This window comes from Chiroxiphia lanceolata, chromosome 6, assembly GCF_009829145.1.
Source record: "Chiroxiphia lanceolata isolate bChiLan1 chromosome 6, bChiLan1.pri, whole genome shotgun sequence".
NCBI lineage: Eukaryota > Metazoa > Chordata > Aves > Passeriformes > Pipridae > Chiroxiphia > Chiroxiphia lanceolata.
Genome location: NC_045642.1, coordinates 21881425 through 21898836, shown reverse-complemented (window position 1 = coordinate 21898836; position 17412 = coordinate 21881425). Strand labels below are relative to the sequence as shown.

General features: G+C 34.7%; 1 protein-coding gene across 5 annotated transcripts in view; it reads left to right on the top strand.

The window, feature by feature from the left end:
• Positions 1–17412, top strand: part of LRRC4C (leucine rich repeat containing 4C) — a 497868-nt gene that overhangs the window by 271488 nt on the left and 208968 nt on the right. For 3 of the 5 annotated variants that reach the window (XM_032690512.1, XM_032690518.1, XM_032690509.1), the window contains one exon: positions 17211–17348. The exons of 1 other annotated variant lie outside the window; for it this stretch is intronic. The gene's annotated coding sequence lies outside the window, so the exon portion shown is untranslated. Of the gene's footprint in view, positions 1–13067; positions 13153–17210; positions 17349–17412 lie in introns of those variants that run through there. One more of the 5 variants, XM_032690510.1, reaches the window with a different exon arrangement.

Here is a 17412-nt window from a genome sequence, read left to right as displayed (position 1 = left end):
GTTTTTATTGTTGCTGCTGTTGTTTTGGGTTTTTAGATTGATTGTGTCGTGCTTTAACCTCAGCTGGCAACTAAGCCCCACGCAGCTGCTCACTCACTCACCCCTGGTGGATAGGGGAAAGAATTGGAAAAGTAAAGGTGAAAAAACTTGGGGGTTGAGATAAAGACAGTTTGATAGGTAAAGCAAAAGCCATCTGCATAAGCAAAGAAAAGCAAGGAATTAATTCACTGATTCCCATGAGCAGGCAGGTGTTCAGCCAAGGTTCAGGTGTTTTCCAGGAAAGCAGGGCCCCATCACACAGAACGGTTACTGGGGATAACAAATATCATCATTCCGAACACACCTCCACTTCCTTCTTTCCTCAGATTTATATGCTGAGCATGAAACCATGTGATCTGGAATATCCTTGTGGTCCCTTGGAGTCAGCTGTCCCAGCTGTGTCCCCTCCCACCTTCTTATGCACCCTCAGCCTCCTTGCTGTGGTGCAGTGGGGTGAGAAGCAGAAAAGGCCTTGGCAATGTGCAAATGCCACTCAGCAATAACAAAAGCATCGCTATATTATTAACCCTGTGTTCAGCACAAATCCCAAACACAGCCCTATACTAGCCACTGTGAAGAAAATTAACCTTACTCCAGCCAAAACCAGCACAGTTTGCTTTTTCTCTGTATTGGTTTTAAATGGTGACCAAGAGCTACACTGATGAATTGGCTATACTTCTGTCATTTGTAGAATTGGTTAAACCCTTGTGAACACTCCCATGCATTGCTAATTTAGGTTGTAATTTGAAGCTGGGGCAAAAAAAAAGGAGGTAGTTTAAGGTTAGATAGAACCTCTGTGAAATATTGTTAAACAGTTTCATATATTTAGATTGAAGTTTTAAATGAGTGTTCAAAATTCAGGAATCATTGTCCAGTTCCTATTTCTGATCGAGGTGGTGTAGAATTACTAATGTTTCATCAGTTGGAGTTATCAGATAATGTTTTCCTCATATTCACTGCCCCTATTCCACTCTTCTGCTCACAGAACTGCTTTCATAACTTAGCTGACAATAGTGTGGATGATTTCAGGAGAGGAAGCTTGGTACAACACACTTTACTCTCCAGTAATGATATTTGCTGTGCAAAGTTCAGAGAATCAGAAAATTACTGTTAAAAGTGGTTGAGATATTCCTCTGAAGATAGGAAGGGAGCAATTGTATTAAATGTCATATTTTCTGTTATCGCTTTTCTGAATATGACAGCACTATAAAATGCTGCCAACATTTGCATGGTACCCTATAATGTATCTAACAACTGGCCTTCATCTTCTCTTATAATACATGAATTAAGTATGTTTACAGTTGGCAGCAATCCATTTCAGTACTGGGATATAGCACTGGAGTTATGTGCTTCTCACCAGCCCTTTCTCTTCTGCCCTTTAAAGAGCATGATGACATTCTCACAGTTTAAAAGGTATTATACATAAGAAAATTTTAAGCTTTTGTCTTCTGACAGTTGAAGAGAATTAGTGACCATTTAAATATGTGCTTTGTCCAAATAAGTGATTTATATTTGAGTTTTCATTATGTCTTTTGTTAGTTTCAGTGAAAGTGAAGAACAGCATGCAAAATACAGAGAATCACACTTTTTAAAATTATTTTTCAATTATATGCTTTAGGGTAAAGGCAAACATCCATCTTTGTTCCTCCTTTCCTACAGTGTTTCTCTAGTAATTCAAGCCAAAAAAAAAAAAGCAACAAAGGAGTAGTAGGCAAAGTCTTAGATTTTTACATTGTTATTCTTGTACATTTAGTGTGGCACCATTGAGCTGCTGTTGGCTCAAACAGTGAAATTCATAGTTTATTTAGATATTTATACAACTTAATTTAATTAATATGCAAAAATTATGCTAAAATTTTCATCAAATACTGTGCGGTTGCTGTAAAAAATTGGAATGCAGTTATGGTGTTATGAATGATTAAAATGTTTGCCACATGAGACATGCCATGAAGAGACTAGTATAATTTGTGACAAGAGAGCAGGAAAAGGTCCTCTCGAGACAGTGTCACACTCTCTGGACCAATCTGGATGACTTACGCTACACACAAAGAGACAGCAACCAGGATATGCTCCATTTAAAGGTAAAAAGCAGTAATTTAGTGACTGAGACATGAAGGAATTAACTAGAACTAGGGATAAACTAGGCTAACCACTAATATACTTCATCACTCTTGATGAGACACTTGAGGATGAAAAAGGGTCGGCTGCTACTGCTCTTTGGAACCGGGTGATCTATGATATTCCTGTATTGCCATGTTCCAGCTCTGGTTTTCCCCATAGAATTTTTATACCTTTTATCACATCCATGTTTTTTTTTCTTGAATCCTCAAGCTGCTTGACAGTACTTTTCTCCTCTATTTTACCTCTGCAGTTTTACCTTTTACGTCTTGCATAGCTGAAGGCTGTGTAATTTGTCACAGCTCTTTCCTGTAACCTAGTGGGTTTCTAAAAAGTCCTAGCCAATGTTATACACCTGCTTTCTGTCAATACTAGGGCAGTGGCAGAAAACTGAATCCCTCCAGAGAGAAATAGAGATCTTTTTATTTTAGGTGCTGATGTGCAGCTCAAACCTGAAGCGATCTTTGTTCCATTAAGTCAATACTGGTGTTACTTTTGAATTAAGGGGGCCTAAAATTTCCTCTTCAGTCTCTAGATGCTCAGTCCTGAGACTTTTCAGCAAGTGCTTTGCTTAACTGCATTTTAAATCAATAATGGTGATTTTATTTTTATATTTATTTCATACATAATCCTGCTTGTTCAAAGATGATATGCATATCTTTTTTTTAGATGTACATTCTGCTACTCATTTGACCAAGAAAAGAGACGAACTTTTGTCCCAAGAGCTAACCTGATTTTTAGAGGAAAGATTCCATAAATATTTTAAATTCTTCAGGAGTTAGAGGAAAGTAACATAGAAAAACTTAGGTTAGAGTAAAAATTAATTGATACATTTATAAATGGAGGTTTGCAGTAGGGTCGACAAGGATGAAACACAAGACTTCTGTTTTGTATATTTGCCTTCTGATTTCTGGAGTACCAAAACAGATGAATGAAAAGGTTGCCAAATGGATCACTTTTCCTTGTCTTTCGTTTTCAACACTATACATCTCATTAATTGAATGTTTCTTCAAAATTTCTTATCATACCCTTCCTTCTCAACTTTGAAACAGTACCAGGAACAGAAATAAGTGGTTGAAGAAGACAGATGATTGGGAAATTAACAACAGAGTTTATTAGGAGGATGAAAAACTCTTCAGGCTCTCATCCAGCCATGACCTGCTTGTCACAGTGTAAACTTCTTCCTTCTAATGTGCTGACTCTAATGTGTATGCATGAGAAAAAAAATAATTAAAAAAATGCTTTAGCTCTACTTCTAGAATCTATCCAGAAATATTTTCCCCTAAGCTTGTAACAAACAACTGCCAGGACTCCATGAGTCCCTAAACATACAGTAGTGAGTACTCTTCATGAACACTGCATTAACAATGTACTTAGTCACCAGTTTCATAGAGGACTGATCCAAAGATATACAAAGAAGAAACAAGGGCCTCAGTGACATTGCTCTACTTTCTACCAAAAAAAAAAAAAAAGAAAAAAAAGAAAAAAAAGAGAGGAAAAACATAAAAAATGTCTTTGTTATGCTTCATTTCCACGGCTTATTCAACTGAAGAGTTGTGAAAGTGGAATATGCTGTAGATATCTCCAGTTTCCCTTGTCTTTCCTTTTAATATGTTGATAATTTTGCTTGCAAGTCTGAGTTTTACCCCTCTGTTATAAACTCATGGCTGGACAAGCCCAGTCGCTAGACTTATACTTCAGACGCATATTTCTGAAAAGTTTAAAGTTATCATATCAACTTTTAAAACTCAATAACAGTTATACCAGTATCCATGGTATCTGAATTTTCATCCATGAAAGAATGGTTAACCGAATGCAGGAAGAATTAGGACACAAGGAAGAAGTAAAAGGGTTATAAAGAAAATTATGTGGTCTTAATTATCTGACCTGAACCAAATCAACTTTCATGTCTGTTTTGGAACAGAATAAATTGTGTATTAATAGCTTGTAAAAAAACCCACAAACCCCATTGGATGGTGAAACTTTAAAGAGAACTAAAATTTACTTATTAGTGGCATATGTGATTCAGTAGGTGGTGCTCTTCCTTACTGGGTTCATATCATTTATGAACCAAACATTGAGGCTATGATAGAAGACTGCCTCATATACTTTGACCCTAGAGATCTGTGGTTATTTGGTTATTGTTGAGAACATGTCACAATAATAAGGACAGTAAACATTAAGATCATGTTTCAGATGAAGTTTCCCTGTTTTCCCTCTCCTTTTACTCCTTTCCCTGAACTGTGAGTTTGGACTGGGACCTGAATATTGTCGTAGTTCTGTGGCCAAAAGCAGTATTCAGCATTTCTGACTGAAGTAACTCTGTTGACATGTTTCTGTCTCATTTGCCCAGTAAGTTTCTTAATCATAATTAGTCATATATCTTATACATTCTTCATTGGAGGATCAGCCCTTCCATTGCTAACAGTTAACATCACCCCCACCAGAAAAACAAACAAACAAACAAAAAAGGTGTGGAAAACCAGAAACTATCTTAACTGTCCCAGGTATGGATAACAGACAGCCTCAAGTATGGTATTTCCAAGTGGTAACTCCTTGTCCTTACCTTCTTTGCAATGTTTTACCGGTAATATCCCTCCAGCACACTATTCAGAACTCAGGAAGGTAGGACACTGCTGGAGTCTCAGCGCTTCCTATGCCATTAATGCATTAAAAGAAATTCCAGATTTAATTCCAGATACTGGTCTATTAAATATTCATTCCATCAGCCTTTTCTCAGGCACCTCAACTTCTTGCTATAATGCATAGGACACTATGGGCTGTTTCAAGTAGTTGGGGAAGAGACATCAGAAGACAAATCACAGTGCAAAATTTGTTCATTCCTGTTGATACTTTTTTGAGTGCTGTCACAAAGCAGGCAGTGAGCTGTGCTTGGCTTCTGGAATCTAAAAGCAATTATGTTGCACTTCCAACATACAATTTGGAGGTGCCAAACAGGTACCACTGAGTTGTCAGACCTTGTCTAACCTTACCAAGCTATGTATCAACATATAATATTGACTCAAGTTTTGCTGTGTCAAAGTGCAACTTTAAATAAAAACATAAGGCAGTATTTGGTGAGTTAATAATATTCCATTCCCATGTCTTTTTCACTTCTACTTCAGAGTCTCTGCCATTGTGAAAAGAGAAGCTGCTTATGTTTTTCAGCCATTAGAAGTGACCAAGATCTTACAGGCTTGTCTGTCAGTGTAATGCAAACTTTTACACATGAAACCATATTTCTGTAGGCCTATGAACATGAGCTTATATGGACATAATTACTATAGGAAGACTGAATTTTTTTTTTTTATGAAGAATATGAACCTATCTTAAAGTCTCATATAAATTTAGATTGATAAAGTACTTTAATATTAAATGAATCCTGTTTGTTTACAGTGGTCATTATAAAAATGTGAACTCTTCCCAGAAAATCATTATAGATTCAATTTTTTTTTTTGTAGGAAAATTCTGCTGGATTGTTGGCATTCATATGTCTGTTGGCAGTGTTTGCTTTTTAGTAATTATTGCATGTTTCTACTTTTTATCATAAGTTCTTTTGTTTTGAATCTACTTAAGACATCATATTTCCATTAATGTTTGTTTTGAGACTAAATGTCTAAAAACATGTTAAAAGGTAAGTAGATCTTTAAAATCATTCTAAGCTCTTCTTTTGTATGATATATGATATTAATAATGCCCTACAGGAAAATAATCTGAGAACTTTATTATAAAAAGTGTGGTTCAGAAAGGAAGCATGACAGCTGTACATTACTGATAATTGAATTTACTGAGCTTCTTAGCACTATGCAGGTGAGTCTTTGAAACAGAAACTATTCAATTTAGATCATTTGGATTATAATTAAATCATTTTGCATTTACCACAGGAGATGTCAGAATTTTAATTAGACTTTTTTACAGAAAGGTAATAACATTTATCTTTGCATCTATCTATCCATATCTATATATTCTATTCTATTAATCTAAGTTTAATCTTAAAATAGATAAATACGGCAGCATTTTCTCTACATAAATTTTACTAGTTATGCAATTCCTGGTTTTGAGATACAGATATTTTTCTTCAAAATATTTTTATGTCCACAGTTTTAAGAGAGTGATACCAAGTCATTTACCTAACTGAATGATACTTGGACTTGAACATTCTTGCAAGAGAGTGGAAGCTTCAGTATGTATTGTTAAAATTACAGGAAACTTGTGATTTTTTATTGCATTAGGTGATTGAAGTTGGGATTGCAGTTGCTTTCACTGTTATTTTCTTATGCTCCTTTTGATCTCACTGAAATCCTCCATAAAGTTTTTATCCACAGTGTCTTATTCACTTAACAGTGAGGAAGAAACTGCCAAAGTGTTAAAAAATCAATCTAGGTGATTTGTTAGTTGAACCAACACTGATAAAATTTATATTCTGGTTTTTAAGTGTTCTTCCACACAGTTATAAAATTTATATAATCAGTTTCTTTTATTATAATATGTTTTCAAAAATCTTAGGTTTTCCCCCAAGTTTCGAGTATTATGTATTTAAGAGCAATTATTTTAATGACTTTGTTTTGTTGTTATATTTAAGAGACATAGAATTTCTTTTTAGCTACGACTGCTAATTTAAGATCCTAGAATCTGAGGTGCCTCACCAGTACAACAAGGACTTGTCTTTCCTCTTTCCATGGATTCAAGTTGTTCTTAATTTTTTTGAAAGTCGGTTTGAAATGCAGGTGCCTATCAACCCTTTAAAAGAGGCAACAGATGGCTCAAGGCTGTAGGCATTATCGTGTAAAATTAAGAAATATTTTACCTTTAACAATAGTCTCTCCGAGTGGGTGGATATGAGAAACAGCTAGTAATACAGCTACTTACACTGTTTCTGCACTGTGGATGAGGAGAAAATTTAAGTCTCCAGGGCTGTCAATCCAGCATGAAATTCAGATATTTTTAAAATTATTATTTTAGCTCTGTGAGTCATTCTCTGATACATAAGGATATGTGCAATAAATAGATAATGGGTTAGATCTAGCCAAAGTGTTTCAGTGTGACACTGGAGATGCACTTGTTATGCTTCTTTGTCTTTGTGTAATTTTTTAGCAATGTTTCTAGGTACGTAAAAGCAATGAATCAAAGTGAGGTAAATTCTGCTCATTATCTTCATATCAAAAAAACCAACAAAGAAAATATAGCAAAAGTGTGTGACTGTAATTTCAGACACATAGATTCACGTCTCAATCTCTGATTCAGTTCCAGTCATCATGTCTGATCTCTCAAAACAAGTCCTGCAACAGAGCTGATAACCCATAATGTTGTATGAAAACAGAAGAACTTGTGAAGATCTAAAATTCTCCATAATTCTAGCAGCAGTTTGTTTGCTGCACAAACAACAATTTTGATCATCATTGCTTTAGCCTTAATGAACACAGATGCATTTAGTCATGCAGTTATTCAGCATTTAGATATCTAGCCATAATATTTGACTCAGTGTCAGCATCAATGCTTGAATTTAAAATGCTAAACACTGATCAGTGTACTCAATAGTGTGTGGAAAAGTTTGTTACCAATTGGTTGGTGTTTGTTTACCCCAGTGGAATGTGTTAAAGAGGAATAAGGGAGAATAAACTATATTCAGGGCTTCTCTGTTTAAAACCAGTTAAGACTATGATTTTGTAGTTGTAATACACTTTACTGACACTGGTTCCCTCTTCTACGAGACCACCATATCATGTATTTCCTTTCTTTCAACCTGTCTTAAGAAACAAAACTCCCTGAATTTAGTTGACTGTAGATTAGAAAGGACAGTTGTCCCACTTCTCTTAGTGTACTATAGAACCCCCACAATTTTAATGTTCAGAAGTCTTCTGTTTTTATTAAGTAATGCATCATGGTATGCACATTTGATTTTATGACACTGTCCTTTACATTAAAAGTTTCCTGTGTCTTTCTACTTTTAACCAGTCAATATATTTACAGACTGTAATCATACCTTCTCTTAACCTTCATTTTTCTGGAGTAAATGAGCTAAGCATTTTCCAGTTGCTCTATAATCTATAAGATTGGATTCTGTTCTTTTGATGATGATCCAGTTATCTTCTACAGCTTGAATTAATATTCCTTGCACATGGATTGTCATCTGCTGAAGCCCACATTAGGTTTTGTGCAGTTGCATTAAAAGAGGAATAATACTACCTGATGCATTATGGGGATGTTCTCTTGGTTATCCAACTGTCTGGTAGTATTAAACTTTTCACCTTAGTCCTCCCATATTTAATGTAAATCATTTTTACTCAGTGAGTGAAAGACCTTGGATGTACAGTTAAATGTCATCCTATTTATTTTCTCCATTTTCAGATGCTTCACTGAAGACAGATAAAATAATCAGACTTTATATGCGTGGAAAAAACCCAACTGTTTTCTTACTACAAATATCTACCAGGTTAGGAATGGATAATGTACCTTCAGTCAAACTACATTGCATTGTATTACATTACATTGTATCTACGTGTTGGATAACTTTAATCTTATGATTTTTGTCTGAAAACTCGCAGAGCTGCAGCTCTTGAGAGCATTACTCCCACTGTTTTTGGGTAACTTTAATATTTATTCATCTATAATCAAATATGTATATATACATATATCTGTGGTAATAGATTATATAAAAATTTTTGATCCTCCTTTTTTTGCCTTTTTTTTTTCTCTGAGACCTTGGCTTTTGCTATGTTCAAATCAGAAATCATAGTAATTATCATGAAAAAAAGTTATTGTTTTCCAGCTGAATCTACTTAAATTCCTAAAAAGTCTGAATTAAGAGGAGATAATAATCTTTCTTGGTATCAAAAGATAATGATGCTCCCTGTATGGATATCCAGACTGCACAGCCCAGCCGCTTCACCATTGAATATCCCTGCCATCTACATGCCTGATTAATGGACTCTGTGCAAAGAAGCAATGTATAGTTAAAATTTTTATCCCCCTACAGGGCTGTCTTGCTTTCTGTGGTTGTAAACACATCTCCACACAGGTTTTTTCAATACTCCAGTGATATAAGATCATGTCACTGCATTATTGATTGACTGTTATAAAAAATAATAAAATTGGCTGCTTTCAGAATTGCTATGTTTTAACACAGTTCATAAAATTTCTAATATCCTACCAAGGTTAACTTTAAGGTTAATTCAAGTTTACTTACACAGGAAAAAGTATATCTTTGACTTCTATTCCATCTAGACTCTGGATGTATTTATAATATTTTCTCATTTTTGTTTCCTTGCATCCATCTCAGATAGTGATTTATTCTTCTTTTGTTTTCCTTCTTATGCAATGTATGCAGTTAGAAAAGTCATGTGCTACTGGCATATCAGTGATTATATAATACTCATGAGACCTTTCAATATTTACAAGTACAAATTTTGACCATAAAACCACTGCGGATTTGCTGACTTCTTCTGAATTTAATTAAGAGGGCAAGAAGGGTGACTATTATTACAATAAGCTATTATAGCATTTTACAAAGTAGAAGTATTTTTCTGATGAATGGAGTATTTTCATATTATCTGTGGACAGAAGGTCAAAGAAACTACTGTGATCAGAAGTGACATACCATCCTTGATCTCTGGCCATCTGGACATGATGGGGGGTGATCATATAAAGCAGCACACAGAGGTGATAGGGAGATGATTTTTTATTGTAACTCTCTCTCTTATCTCTCTATCCACTTAGTTGCAAAAGTTGAATCTCCGATTGTCAACAAAACCATTATTCCACTCATTGGTCAATGTGTGTTCATTTGCTGCTGACTGCTGCAGGGATTGATGATATTTTTCTCAGGTTCATTTTTCCAAGGGCAGTTATTTGTAATCCTCACAGATTCACAGAATATTCTGAGTTGGAAGGGACCCACAAGGATCATCAAGTCCAACTGTTAGTGACCCATAAGGGACCCACAAGAATCATCAAGTCCAGCTATTAGTAAATGGCCCCCACAGGGATCAAATCCACAACCTTGGCATTGCTAACACCAGGCTCTAACCCACTGAGCTAATCTCAGGGTCATACTCATATTGTGGTTTAACCCCAGCCAGCAACCAAGTACCACAAAGCTGGTCACTCAGTTACCCACCACTCCATGGTGGCATGGGAAAGAGAATCACAATAGAGAGGGTTGAGATAAAGACAGTTTAATAGATAGAGCAAAAGCCATGCATGCAGGTAAACCAAAATAAGGAATTCATTCACATCTCTGGATTTTATCGTGCATAAAAGTTACTTGGGAAGACAAATGCCCTCACTCTGATCGTGTTTCTCCCTTGCCTCTTCCTTCTTCTACCCTCAGATTTATATACTGAGCATGATGCCATGTGGTATGGAATGTCCCTTTGGTCAGTTGAGGTCAGCTGTCCTGGTTGTGTCCTCTCCCAGCCTCCTTCCTGCTGGAGTGGGGTGGGGTGAGGAGCAGCAAAGCCCTTGATTTTGTGTAAGTGCTGCTCAGTAGTAATGAAAATGTCTTTGTGCTATCAACACCGTTTCCAGAAAAAATGCAAATACAACCCCTTACTAGCTGCTGTGAAAACTCTATCCCGGCTGAAACCATCACACCTCAGTTCATCTGTGTCATAATAACAGGTCATAATTTATGACTATTAGAAAAATTACTTAAATAATAATTCACACATGGAGGAAGTCAAGGAAAAAGGAATGATGAAAATTTACATTTCTTCTATATGAAACTATTGTTGTGGTTGTTATGGTTTGTGTGCTAATTTTTGCTTTATTTTTGTTGGTCTGGTAACTTTATTTTTTCTTTTTAATTTGTAAAAAGAGGTCATATGTGTGTTTTCACATACTTAGGGGGGAGGTTCTGTTCATAGATGGATCTAGGAAGAGATGGAAGAAAAAGTAAATCAGTAGGTTCTCAGGAAAAAAGCCAAGCTTTTGTCTCCCATTTACCTTAATATGTAGCCTAGAGGGATGCCTTATTGCTGAAATATATAACTGCTACTAAAAAAAATCTCGGGTCTTTCACCAAAAATGTTTGCTGTTATTTTATGATGTGAAAAATGTCTTTTAATTGAAATTAGTCTCTGGAGGGTGAAATGACCTATGGCAGTATTTGGAAGAAGTACCTTGATACGGCACTCTGAACCGCATATAATGAAATAAATCAAACCATTCTGAATATAAGCAGGACCACGTGGCAACTTTCTGTATACTGCTGTCTGTGAAAGGCCCATATAGAAGATGTGTTGGCTCTATCCAGTTAGAGATCTCTGTTTGGATCGAAAGTTTTTGAGGACACTGAGGTTTAGACTGATATTTACTTGATGTATGCTATTTCTAGTAAATATGGATTGATCTTACTAGAAAATATCAAGAAATAAATCTGTAAACCTGCAAAGGACAGTAAAAAATATATATTTCTATAAAAGTTTAGATTACAGGTTTTTTCAGGTGTTTTTCTCTTTGCTTGCTTATTTCATTTTTAATTTCAGTCATATTTAAGTTATAATGATGGCATGATTTCTTTTGACTTTCTCAGGGATAGGAACCTGTCATATTCATAAATTGCAGAATGTGTATCAGCTTATCTTTAATTCTGAGCAAACACGAAGGGAAGGATAGTAAGATGCTTTTTACAATATTATCTTACTATGAGGCTCAAATTCTGTTTCTAAGACATTTGTAAAATATAATAGCAATTCCATAGACTCAGGCTAGTCTGATTGTAGGATGTTATTTATTTCAATAGTATTTATCCATATCCATATATTAATGAGAATAGTATGGTTCTTTTTTTATATGAATTAAGTATGGACTAAGGTTTTGAGATGTCTATGAATTCTAAGTGTATAAGAATAAATTCCATGACTTAAATTGTTCAATTGCTAATGAATAAATATTAAGTTTAATTTTTAAAACAGCATAAATATGAAATCTTTCTGGTTTAATGACCTTTACTTTTCTGATTAAAGCTAAATATTGTCCTGTCTTGATAAATTAAATCATTGGAATTTGCGGATCACAGTGTGGAAAATAGTTTCATTTTCTGCACATGTAAATAGTAATTATAATAAGTCTATTCACTGTGTGCAGAAGTTACTTTCCCTTTCTGTGGTAAGGGAATTCTATATCGACCTTCTTAAGTGAATAGCATCTGTCACAGGGTGTATTAAGATAACTTAAGTCCAGACATAGATCTGTACTGAAACCCTGTAATGACTCATAGCTTCAGTTCTTCCAGTGTAAGCCCCAGTGTAGACATTTATGTTCCAGAATGTGTCATATCTTGATTTAGTTTAAGCCAGCTAAAAATGACTTAGATCAGTATAATGCAAAGTTAAAGTTAGGAATGTTTACACAAAGGCTTAAAATATGAGTAGTCTTTACATTGAAATTTTGTGCCAAAAAAAGCTTTACAACCAGTAAAAATTTCTGCTGCACTGTCCTGTTTCCCAGTCTATCTCAAAGCTACCGTGTCTCAAGCTGTTTCTGTTACATTTGGGAGGTGAAGGGACAGATTTGAACACGAAGTGAGAAGGGTTTCCTCTCAGGAAACCTTTTGTGCCTGAGAGAAGACACACTGAATCAGCTGATGGTGCTCCTTCCCACTTTTTTTGGACCATGCCGCTTCCCTTACAAGGATGAGGGGGAGGCGTTCCTGCTGCTGATGTCTTTTGGAAGCAAATGCATCCTGGGCATCCCATAATTAAATAAAAGTATTTTCATTTTGCTTTGCAATACATGTAATCTTTTACAGTTGTGTGAGACAGGTATGAAACATTCCTATTCTGATTTGCTTGCAGCGTGCATTTTTGTGGTGTTCATCCTGCACAGGTGTTACTGATTCCATCAAAGGGTGGCTCATGGCAGGGAAAGTTATTTACCATTGTGTTGACAGTACTTTTTTGGTTTTTTAGGAATGGAGAAATAGTGAAGATTTTATAGAGAAGGGAAATGAAATTATCATTAAGAATGGAGAAATACACCCTCAAAATAAATCAGGTAGTTGAAAGCAATAACAGAATAAGAAAATATCTTTTTAAAAAGTGCTTTAAGTGTGTCCTATACCCCACACAGAGGTAAAGAAATAGTTTATCAATCTCTCTTTAATTAATCAATCCCTTTTACATGGCTGTAAACACTGTACAGTGGTTCATTCATTCAAAGCATTTTCTATGTGTGATACATGAATGTTGTTTAAGAATGAAAACAATAATCTTAATTTAAAGCATTTTTTAAAATTCTATAGTTGAATGCTGAGTCAATTTACTTCACTGAGGGTACTAGAAGTCCCTTTCAGAATTGGAATATAGGAAATATTTTAATCTGTTTTTTTCCCCAGGTAATAAGTAAGAGAAATAGGTGTGCCTGTTTTATACCACATCCTGCAACTATGACTACACCAAAAAATTGTATGATTTATGGGCTTAGTAAGAAAAATCGAGTTCCATAAAATCTCAAGTGTAAATCCAACCAAAGACTCCTACAATATGGTACTTTGATCTAATCTATCATCATAAAACTATCTATCATCATAAAACAAGAAAATTGTTCTGAATGAGGTATTGAAAATTTACATAATTTAGGAAATTCTGGATATGAGTTTGCAGAATACATTTTTTTTCATAACATTATACAAGAGCAAAGCAAATCCATATAATTCAGTGTCAGTCACCACTCATCAGGATAGGATAATGCAATGGATTTTTTCCTAATTTTTCACGTTTGTAATGTGAAATAATTTGACCTTGATATTTCTGTGAGGGATGAGAAGGATTGTGAAAATAAGGTCTTATTTAAATACAACATGGCAACAGATGAGAGAATTTGTCCTTTCTGAACCATTTAGTCTTTGCTGTGGAAACAGAGAAATCACATCAGATTGAGAAATAGTATTTTTTAAGGAGAAAATGCAATGTAGTGATACGTGCACTGTCAAACTAACACAAAGCAGAACCCAATCTGAATTTGAAATTAAAGGGTCAAAAAATGCATTTAAAGTTTTGAGACACCAACAGGTTTTTGAAATACAATAACATGTGGTGTTTTAACAAGAAAATATTGTGTTGCTAGTAGATGAAAGATCAGTCTTTTCTTCAGTGGCCATTGTATTGTAGGAATGTGTTCAGGAAATAGGATTCTGAGATGTTAGGGTCAGTATGAGAAACAAGCAAACTAATGCTCACTTTAGCACATCTGTAAAACATGGATGTCTTTGAAACATTGCAGTAGATGGCCTCACAGGTCCCTTCCAACCTCAGAGATTCTGTTAGAGATTCCCAAATACAGAACAAAAATATTTCACTAATTACTCATATGTGTAATTGTATTTACATTCCAGGCAGTTCCTCAGTTGCAATTATTATGTAATACTTGTTTAACTGTAAAAAGATTATTGGTAACTGTTGTTATTACTTTTATTATGAAAACGTCAGTATCAGGTTGTTATCACTGTTATATACATTTTATAAATAGTTCTGTCTATTGCTTACAGATAAAAATATAAAGTATATGATGAATTACTGTTGCCACTTTAGAGATAGAAACACAGGCCAAAAGATAAAACGCTTATGTTCAATACTTTTTTAAGCACAATGCCCATTACCACCCTTGATGACCCATTTCAAATATATGGCTGAATTAGAAACTGAATCTCAGTAGTCAGAATTCCTTTGTTATCAGTATCTCTTCTGTCACCCATTTCCCTGAATTGTGTTTGAAAGCAGAAGAGGAACTCAATGGTGATAGTTACCATCGTACGCAGTGCATATGTGAGTATGAACTCTGTGTTGTTGTTGAAATACCTCAACTAACTACTGGTAAAGCTGGATTATTATTAGGTGCTAATTGATTCCATGATATGTTCAAAAAGGCAGGACAGATTAAGAAAACTTTTCACTGAAGAAATACCTTAACACTTTAATACAAAGTGGTAGTTATTTCTGTAATTACTGAATGATATTCACTGTCTTGTACAAAGGAGAAAGTATGTCATCTAGCTTGCAGACTGGAATGCCATCTGATCCATTTGTCTACTGCTGCCAGTGATAGTTCATGTCATCCTTGTGAAGGATAAACTACTGAAGGCAGCCAAAATATTTGAGGTTCATTCAAAATTCAGTAATTTATAATTTGTAATAGTAATTTGTAAGACGAAATGTACCTCCTGTTCTCCTTTGACAGAGTGGCTTTCATAGTTTTAATGGTACAATTAGGCCAAATTCTGGTCTTCGTGCAACACAGGAGGAAAATCACTTTCTACAGGGAAGTTTTCAAATGATCCTGATGATTAAGTTTCAGAAGAGCTGTAGTCTTTTTAGCTTTCCTTTATATAATAGTAAATTAAGCTGTGGTATAATTTGTGACTGTGAATGTGTCTGATGCATTTTTCTCTCGTGTGTTTATTTTTGTCCCCTGATTATTCTCATTTGTTATGGAAGATGAATAATATATCAGTGGTGTAGGTGTATGTATAAAGCTTTTTTTTCCTGTTTTAAAAAATAACACTTTTTTACTTTTATATTCTATTTCCTATAAATTCTATTAATATATTTTTTCAGTAAGATTCAATATGTTTCTATTTCTATTTTTATATTCCATAAATGTGAGGAAGAATATATTTTTAACAGCTGTGCCCTAATGGAAATTCTGATGGTAAGAAACTATTAGACCCCTCCAGTTAAGTTTTAAATAATTGTTTATTGCTTTTCTAGATACTGAAGCTAATCTTTCTTCTATACGTAGAAAACAGCAGAGACAAGAAGCTGACAATAGAGTAATTTAATTACAGCTAATTAATAAATCCACTGGGTCACAAAAAGCTAATGAAAGCAAGTGATAATGTATCCTTGACATAGGAAATCGCTGTTTGGGGAAAACAAGATGGGAGTGATCAAAGAATTATTATATACATAACTGATGAGATATGGTACGCAAGAGAAACTGCAAATATTACAATATCTCAAATTCAGCTCAGTATTAGTTATAATATAATGTTGCCACACTTTTTACCCTGAGTTTTCCTTCACACATTGCTTTCAAACGTAGAAGAAATGAGCCTTTTGGAATTCAGGTGACTTCATATTTTCTGTGCACCTATTTGGTGTTTGGCATGAACTTGTCAGATACCATACATCTGTGGTCTGTTGATTAATTAGGGATCACCGTATATACCACCAGATGTTTTTCAATTCAAAAGAGAAATTACATGTCCAGGTATTTGAACAGCTACATCATGTGCAAAACTAGCATGGTACACACCTGCCCTAGAATTTTGGTGTTCTTCAGTGGAATAATATGAAGTAGTTCCAGATGAATAAAATGTATAAGTAGTCATTAATGTCTGTCACACATATATAAAACTGCAATGAAAGCAGACAGGTGAAAAACTTATCCTAAGAGATAAAAAAGCCCCATACTGTTCCAATCTACAGTTAGTAGGGAAGATTTATGTATGTCATGGTGGTACTTGGCATTTAATTCATGTCAGGAGGTAGCTCTACTGTGTCAGACAGTTTGTGAGCAAAGAATACTCAAGTTCCTAGGATTGTACATGTGGCATTGCTGAATGTATAGTTCCTGCCAAATGCTATAAAATGTTATAAACATTGAAAAAAACCCAAACAACAAAATAACCAGCTGCATTTCAATGTATGCAGTTCAGAAAAGGATACCGACTTTTCTTTGTCATTGAGTTATGGTGTGAATTGGTGAATATTTTGTCCAGTAAATGGGATAATGACTGTAACACAGATTACCCACTGTGTGGTGTCTCAAGAACAAGTTTCACATTATTATTAAAGTTGTTGTTGATTAAGATCTAGAGAACAGAATGCAATCTCTAGTCAAAACCAGGTGAATTCTTTCCTATGTTTATAGATTGTATGTTTTCAATGGTCTGCCTAAGAAATTTTAACTGCTTATACTTTAGAGGTTATTTCATTATTAATTGTGAGATTTCTCAGTATGTTCATTCTAAAGTACATGATAATCTCATGCTCTGCCAGTGTGAGACACACCACACCATGAAATGTTATCTTTTTTCCTCTCAACACAAATAGGTTGCCAGAAAAAAGGAATGTGAAATGGAGACTGTTAATATGGACATATCCTAAGATACAGCATACCATTTGAGAAAGTAAATTCCCTACACTTTGGCATGAAGGAAAATTAACTCTGCCATGAATTAGTGAAAACAGGTAAACTGAAAATTACTTTCCTTCCAGTCTTTCATTCATTAATATTGTGTGTCTACTAAGGTGT